This window comes from Lingula anatina, chromosome 8 (genome assembly GCF_051362555.1).
Source record: "Lingula anatina isolate TDL-2025a chromosome 8, LinAna3.0, whole genome shotgun sequence".
Taxonomy (NCBI): Eukaryota; Metazoa; Brachiopoda; class Lingulata; order Lingulida; family Lingulidae; genus Lingula; species Lingula anatina.
Window position 1 is genome coordinate 6,855,964 of NC_141774.1, and position 14,360 is coordinate 6,870,323.

The 14,360-nt window shown below is 35.5% G+C and overlaps 1 long non-coding RNA gene and 1 pseudogene across 2 annotated transcripts; one reads left to right on the forward strand and one right to left on the reverse strand.

Moving 5' to 3' along the window:
- Positions 1 to 942: 942 nt before the first annotated feature.
- LOC147760271 (uncharacterized) lies at positions 943 to 3,446 on the reverse strand (annotated as a pseudogene). Its single transcript, XR_015330805.1, has 3 exons — positions 1,852 to 3,446; positions 1,483 to 1,679; positions 943 to 962 (listed from the first exon to the last, which is right to left on the reverse strand). The product of XR_015330805.1 is annotated as an uncharacterized LOC147760271 (transcript).
- An 8,941-nt stretch (positions 3,447 to 12,387) lies between these two features.
- Positions 12,388 to 13,623, forward strand: LOC106181479 (uncharacterized). Its single transcript, XR_015335698.1, has 2 exons — positions 12,388 to 12,565; positions 12,776 to 13,623. It is a non-coding gene; the product is annotated as an uncharacterized LOC106181479 (long non-coding RNA).
- Positions 13,624 to 14,360: the final 737 nt, after the last annotated feature.

The following is a 14,360-nucleotide window of genomic DNA, read 5'->3' on the forward strand; positions in this document are numbered from 1 at the left end:
CTGGTTGATCCCTCAACTCTTTCTGCTAACAAAGAAATAAATAATGAAAATTGTTTTAGATTTTACAGAAAAGTTTGCTTACAGTTTTTACATTTTCTAGAAGATTTATTTGCAACAAGTAGTAAAAGCAGATTTAGTTGAAGATACAAATACATTTCATAAATGAAAAAAAAAAATTAAACACATAACAGAAATTGGACTTGAAGTATCAAAACTTGTACCTTCTTCTGAAATTAAAAAAAAAATATATATATAAACATAGAAAATAGATATCTAGAAAATAGATGTGGCTTATAACATCATTATTTCTCCCTTATATGAAATAATCATTCCCTTCATCCCATTTATATTCAAGGCATGCAATTTTAACAGATAATGGTATTTGTATTATTATAATTACCTGGGTCACATGGAAGTTCTGCGGTAAACTCACATTGATCATGGAGAAAAAAACATCAATTATTAAAACATTTACTCAAATTTTATTAATATCAGACTCTATGATATACACGTACTACTTCATCAAAATGCAAATGTGAATTAAAATAGTTAAAAGAATGGATATATATCTAAATAAACCATAACCAGTAGTACCAGATTCAAACCAGAAAGAGTCATTCTGCTCCAGCTCCTGCACACCCTCTACCGCCACATCTCCAATGATCTCTATGACCTAGACAAAATACATTAAATGTATTATCTTCATAAAAAATTATATAATAATAATAACAATAATAATAATAGAGACAAGACACACTTTCTTAAAAAATAATAATTTGAACTATATTTTTATAAACATACTTTTTGCTCCCTAGCTGTGAGCTGGGGAGATTCTGGCTCTCCCCCGTCCTCCTCATCTCTTTTCTCCTCTCTGCCTCTTTCCCTTTTGTACGACTGGAATAGTCGTACCATTTTTTCTGACTTCTGTAAACTTTCTCCCACTCAAGGAGACACTGCTGATCCTGATAAAAATATAACAATATAAACCTGTATAAATCACAATAATTAATTAAATTTCTTTCTTTAAACTTTCCCCAGTTTTTAGGAATAAAAAAATCACATACTTTCACAAATAAAAACTTGCACACTTGTGCCTTCATGAAAGCCGGCCCAATCCGTCCATAGTCGGTCAAGGGCCAATTTTTGTCGAAGAAGACCATTGTCATTTGTACACAATTTATTACCACGTGCCCACTCTTTAAAATATTGATCCCCAGTATCATTTCATGCTTGATATTCGTGATCACCACGACTTCGAAAATACTGGCCTCGTCAATTTTTATTCTTGCTTTGCCTTTGACCTCAAGTTTCTCTCCTGCAAGCTGTAAATTTTGTTTGTTTTCTCTTGAAAACATGTTCATCCTACAATGGCTTCTCCACCTGTCACATGCCCCCCCCCCCCCCATGAAAATGCACTGATTGACCCCAAGCTAAGGATGATGAAAGAAAACCCCATATGCAGATTAACAAAGTAATGCTCACTTGTTATAACTCTACAAAGAAGACAGCTTTTGAAGGCAAGCTAGCCTTTTTGGCCCTCCAAGCTGTATCGGCTCATTAGAGCGTTGGTTAGCACTGCTCTGAGCATGGCACGGCAAAGTTTTCTTATGTCATGTCCGCCTTGTATCCTGACCAGACATCTAACCTGTGTTGATTTAATAAACAGGATGTTAGGGTATTATATGCACCATTACAACAGTATTTACACATTTCATCCAGATTGTATTCCTTGAATAAGTACATTATTTTTTATTTCTTTAGATTTTCTTTTCAAAGGATCAGCTATGCTATATAAACATAGTACAGTACATAAAATTATGTATCTTGTGAAGTAAGGTTGATACTACGTACAATTTTCCTTCTAAATGCACTTCTTCCAATTTATTTTTAAATCCCATGAGCTCCTCCACAGTTTCTAGCTTTCTGCCATCTGGCAGCATGGATTCCAGGGTCTCCTTGACAGTGAGCATGTCCTGCTCAACAACCCTGCCAAGACTGCTTTAATTCATTCATCAGTTTTTCCAAGCGTGATAGCCTAGAAAGAGCTGAAAGAGGGTTAAAATGGTATTTATGAAGCATGTTATAGCATACTGACTTTTGATGGTAAAATAAGATCTGTTAAATAATGTGATTCACTGGAAAAGGTAAACATAAGCAAACAGCATTCTAATGTTATATTTATTGACTCTTAAGTAAATATTCATATTCAATTAGAAAAAAGAAAGAAACAAACAAAAAAATTGGATCCTTTCATTTGCTTTAGCATGGAGGTAGTCAGCAACGGACGGAAAAGAATTTTGCAAAATTCCAAAAATTTCTTCATTTCCCCCATAGCTGTTGGATAGCTTCTTAATTACAGCATTCTACATGTAAATGAAGTATTACCTTCAGTTTCAAATGAAGCCACTCTACCAGGTTCACTACTATGGGGACTTGTATGTGTCAACGGACCACATATATTTATCATTGAACTACTGGTAGTACTAACATATCTGACTCTGCCTGGAAGATTTATCAGATTTATTCATCATTTATAAAAACCTTGCAATGTTATGTAAGCCAGCAGACATTTGGTTTTATTTGATTCACTGGCAAGGGTTACAATATTCAAGCAGTATTTAAATGTAATATTTATTGACTTAGTATATTTTCATCTTTAATATAAGAAAAATGGGAAACAAAAAACAATCCTCTAATTTACTTTAGCATGGACAATAAAGAAATTTGTATAATTAAAAAGTATACTCTTTATTGCCCACAGTGTTGAATAGCTTCTTAATTACTGCATTCCACATGTAAATAAAGTAATACTTTCATTTTCAAATGACGCCTCTCTGTCAGTTTCACTACTATGGGGACTTGTACATGATAAGTTACATATTATTATATTGTAAAGCGTTTTATTAGTATCAGTTTGACATTATGTGGTGTGCAGGCTTAAAGTGAAGTGAATTAGAGTCATAGATTAAGCTGTCATTTGTCAGATATTTTCTTTCATTTAAATTTATTATATGCCTATCTATCTATCCATCTATATTTATATAAAAGTGCTCATTATTTAACAATTGTACAAGCATATATATATGTTTTGTACATTTTTGCAGATATGAACCATTATCTCAGACATTCTCTGACATTACCTCTGTATCCATCAGGTCAGATTACTTCAGGACAGAATAAAGAAATATGAAAAATATTGTCGTGTCCTCTTGTTCTAATACCTCCAGCGTCAAATTTCCCAGCTTCTCATCGGTTCACCTGTCACACAGGAACTTTCTTTCAGTATGTGCTAGTATGTCAAATAATACAGTGCCACCATATACAAATATTAAAGGGATAACAACTCTTCGTATGAGATCTATATTTCACAATAAATATGTTGTGAACAACTCACAGAAATAGAATATATTCTATTTTACCACAAAAATGACAGTAATAGCAATAAATCTGAAATATGTGCTTGCCATCCAACCATGTGTCCTTCATAGATGGCTATACTCTAACAAACTTTTTAGAAAAAAAAAAAAAAAACAGGGACTAACTCTGAATATAGGAATGGATTAACCATTGGAAAGTATGGAAAAATTGTTGTTTACTCCAGGTAAATTCATTTTTTGGCCAAAATGAACAGTTGTTATCCCTTAAAAATTTCAAACAATGTAGAAAGATCAGCTAACTAGGTAAAGTTCAAAACAAAACATGAAAACAAATTGTATAATATTAAGCAATTCATAAAAATCATCCTGTCATTTTGTTTTGAAAATGCTTATGAATAAAAATAAACACTATAGATATAAACCTCACAATACTATCATACTTTCATCATTATCATCCTTGCTGAAATTAATGTAACAGACCGATAGCTTGGGTTGATGTTTCTTTATTGTTAGTATTCAAATATCTGCAAATATCTGCGAGATCAATATAAACAAATTAATTTTAAACAATTACATTAACAAAATTTACACTGACGAAAGACAAGAAAGACAGAACAAAGAAATAAAAATATAACAATGCCAAAAACACCATAAAAAATAAATATATAAATTTAGAAATGTATGAATTTAAACTATGGATTGGTCCTTTATTAAATATAGTTAAACTTACCTGCAAGATCACTGGAATACCTATTTCAGTTATTCAACCTGCATCTCCGTCCGACTTTCAGGTGGAAATGAAATTTTATGGGGCGCGGTCTTTCAACCCGTGACCTCCACGTACACATACGAACATACACGATACACACCGAACACAATCACAGCTAACACAACAAACCTTACATTATGATCCTGGAATCTTATCAGCCTATTGTTTCTTCTTCTCTTTTTTCTCCCCTCTGATGGTCAGAGTCAACATTAGATGTAATCTTCATGCTCCAATATTGTTATACCACTCAGCTGAAATGATATTAACAGTCTGTTACTGCAGTAGCTCAAGGTTGTTGCATATTTTCCACTTAAAATGTTTTAATGTCATATATTCCAGTACAAAACATGCGGGACATCACTGAAATGTGGGCTTGAAACTTTAACATTTATGGTGAGATCAAAATAAGAATGTAACGCCAATATTATGGCAATTACAAATCAAAAGTCCAGCGCAAAATACACAATAGTTTGTGTTATACAAGTGTTATACAAATAAAATTGTAAACCATTTGACCTTTTGAACTGATGAATGATGAATATTCATAAATAACAGGTCTTATTAGAAAATCAGCCTGATCGGACTACTTTTCACAAGTGCACAGCTGCCTAAGTAATAGCATTCTCAGCACTGACAAAAACTATCGTACGCAGAACCTCTTGAGCTAAATCTATTGCACTTCCCTTTGGGCTCTTCCCTTCGACCTGGCGAACATGTAAAGTTTTCAAATTGTAGCAAACCTTTGTACATGCAAAATCGTTGCACCACCGGTGGTTGGGCGTGGAGCGATGTCTTGATTACGCTAGAAATTATCTCTTACCACAATTTTCATGTGTGAATTCTCCCGCCTGGAGAAACTATGAAAGTAGGTCAAGGAAGGCTCGCAGTGAATACGCAATCAAGGTATTGGGTCACAACTACCACATCGAGTGACCTGGTGAGAAATGAGTCGCTTCCATCAAGTTACTGAGTAGAGCTACCCTCTACTAGGGCGGTAGATATTATAGGGATATTTTCAAAAAAAAAAAAAAAAAAAAAATAGAATGATATGACTGTCTATTTATCTAAAGACATATTTGTGAATATCTTGTGAAAAATCAATCTGTCGCCCTAGTAGAGGGTAGCCTGCAGCTGCTTTCAACATCTTTGAATCTTCTGCGTAAATACCACCTTTTTGGAATAAAGCGAAGTTTACCTCGATGGAACCACAAAACAAAAGACAATGTTCACTGGCTAGATTCCCATGTTTATTTTGTGATTCAAACTTAAATTAAAACACTGGGAATTATTATTCATATATTTAGTCTACATGTGTAGCCTATTCTATTTTTATCATTAGGCCTATTAAACATTATTTTACATCAACTCAAAGCAATAAAAAGCCCTGCAAAACACACCACTACGCTGCACTTTTAATAAAAAGATATGTATCCACAATATTTAAATATATACCTACGGTAATGACTAGCTATTTTCAGTGGGCAAAATTACCCGTTGTATCATCACAAAAAACTATTTGGCATTTGTAGTGCTTTTACTACTGTATAGAGTAGCTTGCTTTGCTATTTTTTTTCTACCGCTCGATATGTTATAAGGCTAAGAAAATACAGGATCTGTAACTTCTCAAACTCAATTGGACATTTTCAGTCCATATGCTAGCAGGCGGCCATGTTTATTTCTGCCATGAGGTAGCTGCTACATGCTTACATACGATGGCTAGACAGATAAAGTGAATCTTTTGTACAAAAAGAACAACTCCAAAAACTGTAGATCTTTGAATGGAAAACAAGGGTTAGAGTTAGTAAAATATTTTCAGTTGCAACCAAAAAGAAAAAAAAGAAAATTCATTTTCATGTAATGTTTGCTATCAAAAAAAAAAAAAAAAAAAAGGAAAATATGGATAAGAAATAAAGTCCAAATACAGTAAGTATATCTTATTTCTTTTCTTATTTCTTAGGATTAAGACAGATTAAATGTAAAATGTGCTTCAGATATTCAAAGTTATATTAATTATCATAATAGAAGACGTACATTGTAGTGGCCCCTACTTTATATAGAGACCCATGCTGTAATACACCTCTACACATAAGAGTGGCTTGACTCAACCCACTCTTAATGGGCATGAGAGTACATTTTGTACAACCAAAACTGTTGTGTAAATACACCCTTTTACGTCTATTTTGCATGCATAAAAAGTAAAGTAAAAGGCTCCATCACACACACCCTAGTTTTGTTATTTATGACTTAACCTTCCACACCAGCACTGTTCGTAATAGTACTCGAGATTTTTTTTTTTTTTTTTTTTTTTTTTTTTTTTTTGCCATACAAGGTCTTTATCACAAACATAATCATATGAAGTACTTTTTCGGTGATTTAATTTCATTGTCATACAGATTATTGGCCATATAACTGTTACTATGTATACTATATTTTCATTCAGTTTTTAATTTTACCTTATCATTATTTTGGGACAATTTATACTTGTTAATTTTTATGGTTAATGAAAACATTCCAAACAGCTATTTAGAGTGCTTTAACAAATGATTTTTTTTTGTGTGTGTGTGCTGTTACTGTAACAGCTTTTTGCTTTCAGCAATTTTTAGTACTTTACAGAGCCTTGCATGTACAAAATGTATACATCAATTGGTCATCAGTACAATTATTTAGAGCAACACATGTAACTAAGAACAAAATGATTGTATCAAACTTAGTTTATGGTTTATTGCATCAGATATGCTGAGCAAGCACATCTATCACATTTCTTTAATAAAAGGACTCCATTAGCATAAGTGAATAGTCCTAGTTGTCACACCCAGGAGAGTGTGGGTCAGTTAGGTGTGTGCTGCAGAGGAGTGCAGAGGTGTAGAAATGCAGTGGCAATTTCATGTTTACCCAGTAGAGGCATAATGGTAAGATGTTTATGCCAATTTTGTACATAATGTATTTTATCAGTATTACTTTGTTTATATTATATAATTTATTAATTAATAACCTGGTTGCTAAATGTATTTAATTTGTAATTTGTATTATAAACTTAGATGTTATGTGAGAAATAATAGGTGATAACAGCTAGACAAATAAGTGACAATTGTATTTTTTTTTTTTTTTTTTTTTGTTTTAGTTACACGGCTGTTTCAACCTGAGAATATTTGAAAATAAAGCTCAAGTAAAGGAATATGCCAGTTGTCATTTGCCTCGTTTTTCTGTGGCCCCTGCGAGCTACACTGGTCAAGGAGAAAAGCTATATAAAATGAATAAATACGCTGAAACAAGTTGTCCTAGTCACAAGACTTTTATACTGTGGAGTAAAATCAGTGACGGTTTCGGGGAGAAAATAGCATACATCAACTCTTCTTCTCTTCTCTGGGATGTAAAAATACAGTTTCTTTCCCATTTATTTGTGTCACACCACAAGTATTGAACATATTACTCCTTTTTACACCACAAGACATGTTTCAATGGAAAAAATCATTTATATAATATATATATGCTGAAACAAGTTGCTCTGATTCATTAGACTGCATACAACAGGTAAGTCTGCCCCCCCCCCCCCCCACAACATATAACTCATTAAAAAAAAAAAAAACTAGGTAGCGATGCATCAAACCAAATAATATTTTTTCATGCAAAAAATATATGCATAAACTTTATAATAGCAAATTATTTTAAAAATTGACGATGGGCACTTTGCCAATGGTTCCCAGCACTCGTCCTTAGTCAGGCGTCCTATAGTGTTTTTTTCTTTAATTTTTTTTTTTTTTTTTTTTTTTTTTTTTTTTTTTTTTTTTTTTTTTTTTTTGTGTTTTGTTTTGACAATCACTTTTTTCTACATTTTGGTATCAATATCGTTATCTTTTTGTTTTGTTTTGTCAAACACATTCCAAAATTATTTATTGCCGACATATTTTTTTATATATTTTGGAAGTAATTTTTTTTCAATCATTCCATATTTTTACTTCCGATTTAAATTTACATATTTTTTCTTTGTGTTCATTTTTGGGTTAACTACATTGTATTTTTTTACTTTTGGTGAGCACTTCTGTGTGTTGACTGTGTGATCGCATTTGTTTTATAAACATTGTATCGATACGCAATTACACGAGCAATTAGAAGCTTTAAGTGCAGACGACAAAGCCGCGGTTTTGCAATTGTTGTGTCCCGAATTAGCAAGAGGTGCCGCTGTTTCTGCTACGGCTGGGACGACTCGGGCAGACGCACCTCAGCGTTTATTATTTATGTCGCATTTTGGAGGATATTCCGGCAAGTAAAGGCTTTTTTCTGGTAAACCCCTGTAGATTTCGAGACTTGGAAGTTCCAAGTACAGTCACTCTTGGCAGATATTCGTGGGGAAACGGATAATGCGGAAGCTACGCGTATCATTAGGGAAAGTTTGTTGAGTTAATGTCATAAAAAATAAATACAAGCTGACGTGTATACAAAGACTTAAACACGTACTTGGTTTCCACTTAACGAAATGGCTCATTTCTAATGGAATCAATAAAGCAAACAAAAAGTTTTTCCCGATCCGTGATCATGGCCATTGTATTCTTCTATGTTATCTTCCACTTTTCAATTAGGGAATGTTCCAGGCAAATCTAATTTTCATCTAGAAAAAAATCTTTCCTACCAACCGTTCATTGTCCCTGCACTTGGCCTTAGTTTTTCTATTTATTTATTTATTTTTATTTATTTATTTTTTATGACTCACTTCAAACCGCCAGAGGCATCAATCAATAAGAACGCAATGTCTTGTCGACAATTTAGAAGAAAATATAGATATAAAAGTACTTTTATTCGACAGGGGTTATTTCTTAATGGTTTTAACTGGGAAAGATGCTTTTTTCCAAGATATAATCAGACGTGAATATGACTCAAAGACGTTATCAAACATATTCTACACTTTAAGTGATTCACATCGCATCATTCATTTTGGTCGTGGCGACACACAGCCCTAACTGTCGGACAGGTGTACGTCTTCTAATAACACCATAATTCTCACTAATTTCAAATCTTACATATTTTACAATAATCTGTTTATTTTATGGTCATTTAAGCGATAACCATAAAATGTTAAATAGTGCTTGAATAAGTGATCCGGGTCGCTGTACGTCATATAATGACCATATTAATCATCAAAATAGAGACCGGTTTCAAAAAAAAAAAAATAAATAAAAAATGAAATAAAAAAAGAATGTAATTACCAAGGTTACATGGTCACAAGGGCACATCCCTATCAGGAACAGTGTAACAGCACTCTCATGGTAATTCTAGTCAACAAAGCCAAGAAATTGACTTACGATTTTTTTTTTTTTTTTTTTTTTTTTGTGAAACTGGGGCTAAGGCTGACCGTCACTGTAAGATGGAGGAAACCCTCCCTGAGCAACCCATCTCCACAGGTAACGATTCTTGGCCTGATTGGCCGGGGGAGGGGGGCTCAGCATGGTGGTAGAGGCCGTCCATCCATCCGGTCTATGGTTGGCCCAGCTGTCTTGCCCGGCGCCTTGGAGTCCACTCTGTTGTTCTGGCCCCAGTTTCACAAAAAAACTTAAGTAAGTTCCCTGGCTTAGCTGACTAGGATTTCCATGAGAGTTCTGTAACACTGCGCCCGATAGGGTAAGATGTGCCCATGTGACCATGTAACCTTGGCAATTAAGTTCTTAGCCAGGGAACCCGACTTAAGATTTTTTGTGAAACCAGGGCCAGATGTTTCAGAGGTTTTGTTAAGTCTTGCCACGTGTTCGGCCCGTCTGTGTTGGTTTGTCATGATGGTCTTGCAAATATCTCTGACCTTTGACCTTTGACTGATCTCAAATCCAGGTGTAATTCTTCTGGTCTAGCCGCGTGATGCTGAGAATAATTCTCGCCACATTTCTCTGGGCGACTGAGAGCATATTTGCATGTGCGTCAGTCAATGCCCATATAGTTTTTGTAACTAATTGCCAATTTTAATTTTTTAAAACACAGTTTATTATATCATGTAATAATAGCTATCTTTGACCAGGTGTGCGCCGCTTGCTATTGATTTTATAATTTGTAACCAATTGCCAATCTTAATTTTTCAAAACTAAGTTTATTGCATCAATATTCATACACACTCTTAGAGCGCATTCTCAACGAATTAAGCCAGGCTTTACAAAGCCGGTGACCTAAAAATGGCGGACATACATGAAAGAAAAACCGCCTAATCTTTTAATAGTCTCTCCGCCTCCCCACACGTCGTCCCTGCGGGGTACAGTAATTAAATCTCGGCTCCGTTCGCCATGCGGAAGCTACCTGAGAAATATTAAGTGCGCATGCTCATCAGTTAAACTCGTGGTGAAGAAGGCATAGCGGCTGAAGGCAATCGAAAAAAAAAAAGCTCTTCTGTTCTATTATCTTTGAAAACAGAGACGAAAAAGGAATAATTTGGCCCGTAGAGCAGCAATGAATCGACTTTCTAAGGAGATAATATCACCAGAGATATTCACGGAAATATTAATGTTCGGAGCCGAGATTTAATTACTGTACCCCGCAGGGACGACGTCTGGGGAGGCGTGTGAGAGGCGGAGAGACTATTAAAAGATTAGCCGGTTTTTCTTTCATGTACGTCCGCCATTTTTAGGTCACCGGCTTTGTAAAGCCTGGCTTAATTCGTTGAGAATGCGCTCTAACACCAGGCGTGCGTTATCTAATGGCTTTATAATTTGTTTTGCATTGCCAAATGGCGACAATTTCAAAAACCACAAATCATTTGCTTATGTTATGTAATAAAAGAGACCTGTCTCTAACCATTGTGCCACGTCAGCTAAGGGTGCATTCCCAGAGATTTAGATCGATCCAGAGATTTAGATCGACCTAACTCCCTGGGGGTTCACGCTAAATTGCAGTCAGCCGAGCGGGCACCATAGTTAATTACCCCCTTACAGCATTTAGTAGGCGGGACAGACGCTTAAGCCGGCCAAGCTGACAGTAATCTAGTGAGACTCCCCACGGGGATAGATCGATCTGAAAATCTATGGAAATGGGGTGTAAGAAACGCCTTTATAAAGCGCTTGCGCTTTATCTACTGTACCCATGCCTGTTCTGAATACCATCTTGGCGTTCAAGACAAGACGAAGATGTCCAGGTTCCTGTATGCTCTGCTTGCTCTCTGTTTAGCATTGGCGATCTTCGCTGGCAGCATTCACGGCGGATACGTCTGTAAGTAGAAAATTATCTAAAGCTGATGGTTCGTTCAGTTTTTATGTCGGTTAGCGGTCAAAATAGTTTATAGGAAGCCAGTTTTATTTGTGTGTGTGTATGTGTGTTCGTGTGTGTGTGCGTGTTCTTGCGCGTGTGCGTGCGTGCATGCGGCTGAGTGTGAGAGGGGATCTACCTTTATATACCTGGCCTCGGTTTCACAAAAAAAAGTCAGTTCCTTGGCTTAGTTGACTAGGATTTCCATGATAGTGCTGTTACACTGCTCCTGATAGGATAAGATTTGCCAATGTGAACATGTAGGCCTAACCTTGGTAATTTAATTCTTTTTTTTTTTTTTTTTGTAAAAACGGGGCCTGACTTCTAAAGTGAAATACCAGCAGAGAATTCTGTTTTTTTTACGTGCTGTTTGTTGCCAACCCTTCTCTCGATATACGTAAAAGAAACAGCAACATTTTTAAAACCAATTGGTTAGAATAAAGGTCTGTAAATTGTCACAAAAAAAATTCTAAAGACTGAGGCTACCACTGCTGGCTTTTGGAATTCAGTTTTGAACTGATAAACTCAAAGTTGGATAATGTGAAAATTGGACAGTAATGTAATGTAGATAATTCAATCAGGGAGGGAAGAAATGGTAAACTCAAAGTTGGATAATGTACGCGTGGAACTTTGGTCTCATTTAATTAAAGGTACATATGAACCGAGCATCGGTGGAGCGTGGATTCGAAGTAACACTTCTACTAGTTTCTTATATGACTTAAATAAATTCAGCATGCCAAGGGATAACCTGAATAAATCACTCGGCCAGCCATTTAAGTGCTTTAGAATGCTCCTTAATTTCTTAAAATTTTTGGTCAGAAATTTAACCTACTTCTGTGGCCTTTCTGCCCACTTGATATACAGCATAAAATGCCAGCAGAAAAATCCGTTCAACTATCATTTTCCGGAAAAAATTAAATAATGCCTTTTGGTAATTCTCTTAGTTATACCACTTGAAACTATATGCTGGCATTTGGTTGGCTTTTGTGGAAAAAAAATTGACTTCATATGCATTTTTAAGCCGTAGTACCTCAATCTCAGAACTTTTAACGGATTTATGCAGCGTCACCACTTCATTCATTTTAGGTGAAATGGGAAAAATCCTGCTTTCTATGAACACCTTGGGGGACAAAAAGGTGACGTTTGCAACACCATTTGCCACGAAACCGGATGTTTCCGTAGCTTTGGCCGCGATGGACGCATCGTAAGCATCCATTTTATTTTCACTTGAGTTAATTTTAAAATTCAGCTGTCGTTTTGTTGGTCATCATGTATGTGTATTTATAGTAAGGCTCTATATGATTGTTAAGAAGGTATTTTAAAGATAGTTGAATCAAGGCAAAGCCTATTTAGAGATAACTGAATAAATGTAGCCGATGAAACCGTTTGAATGGAATGCTGATTTCTGTTGCAGGAACACCAAGAACATGCGTATTAGAGCCTTTGCGAAAGATATCGCCACTGATGGGTTCATCGCAGAAACACTGACATGGGACGATACCATCTTGTATACCGTTGCGGTTAGCTGGATTGCATGCGGAGAGCGGGACAGATGTGCTGGCATGAATCACAACCAACAATAACCTCAACCCCAAACCAAGAATAATCCCCAAAAATAACCTCAACTCCAAACCAAGATTAACCCCAACCCGAATAATAACACCCAACAATAACCTCAACCCCAACCCAAGAATAACCCTCAACTCGAGTAATAACCCCCAACAATAACCTCAACCCCAACCCAAGAATAACCCTCAACTCGAATAATGACCCCCCAACAATATCCTCAACCCCAAACCAAGAATAACCCCCAACAATAACCTCAACCCCACACCACGAATAACCCCCAACAATAACCCCAACCCCAAACTAAGAATAACCCCAAACAATAACCTCAACCCCAAACCAAGAATAACCCCCAACTCGAATAATGACCCCCATCAATAACCCCAACCCCAAACCAAGAATAACCCCCAACAATAACCCCAACCCCAAACCAAGAACAACCCCCAACAATAACCCCAACCCTTAACCAAGAATAGTCCCAACCCAATCCCCAAACAAAAACTGAATACCGTCATCTGAAGAAGCAGAAAAAGGAGAAACAAATTTCACTTCAAATGGTTTATTGTTGGAACGCAGTTTCCAGCTTAATTGCATCCTCTGAAATTTTTGACCGATTGAATAAAATGTCCTATCGCATAATTGTCGTTTCTCTTGTAGATTCTTGTTTTATTCTTTAAAAGTGTCTTTTTACCTCCGCCAAGGAAGTTATGTTTTCACCTCTGTTTGTTTGTTTGTCATCAACATAACTCAAAAAGTTATGGACCGATTTCGATGAAATTTTCAGGAACTGTCAGAAGTGGCAAAGGAAGAGATGCTTAGTTTTTGGTGGTGATCCGGATCAATAATCAATCAATAATCAATAATAATCAAAAATCGCTGCCTTGGCGGAGGTCTGCGCTCTCGCAGTGCTTTTCTAGTTTTGAGTAACATTTTGTCAACGATATTGATTTCAGCGGGTGATATGAAAGGGTATCCCTACCGTTATTTTGGCTTTAATAATTGAGTTTCATCAATCAACCAACGCATCATTTACGTTTATTCGATTTTATTTTATTTTTTATTTTCATTATTATTATTAGTATTTTTTGTTCATTTGTAGCCCTATTCATTTTTCACTTATCGCATTTTCCTGTTGTGCAGCCTTAAATGCGCGGATCCCTCAAGAGGCGGCACATCTACAGCAATTATATGATCCCCAATCGTTTCCTTTCCCTTCGAATGCAACATGCCATGTACATGAATCGGTCATAAACCACAGGCGGAGAAATTATCAACAAACAAATAAATAGGCATTTGCTGGTAAGAATGTTTGAAATAAATAAATAAATAAATAAATAAATAAATAAATAAATAAATAAATAAATAAAACTGAAGCGAATTTGACAAACGGCGATAACACCTATTGAGAATTTTGAATCACATAAATATGTTCA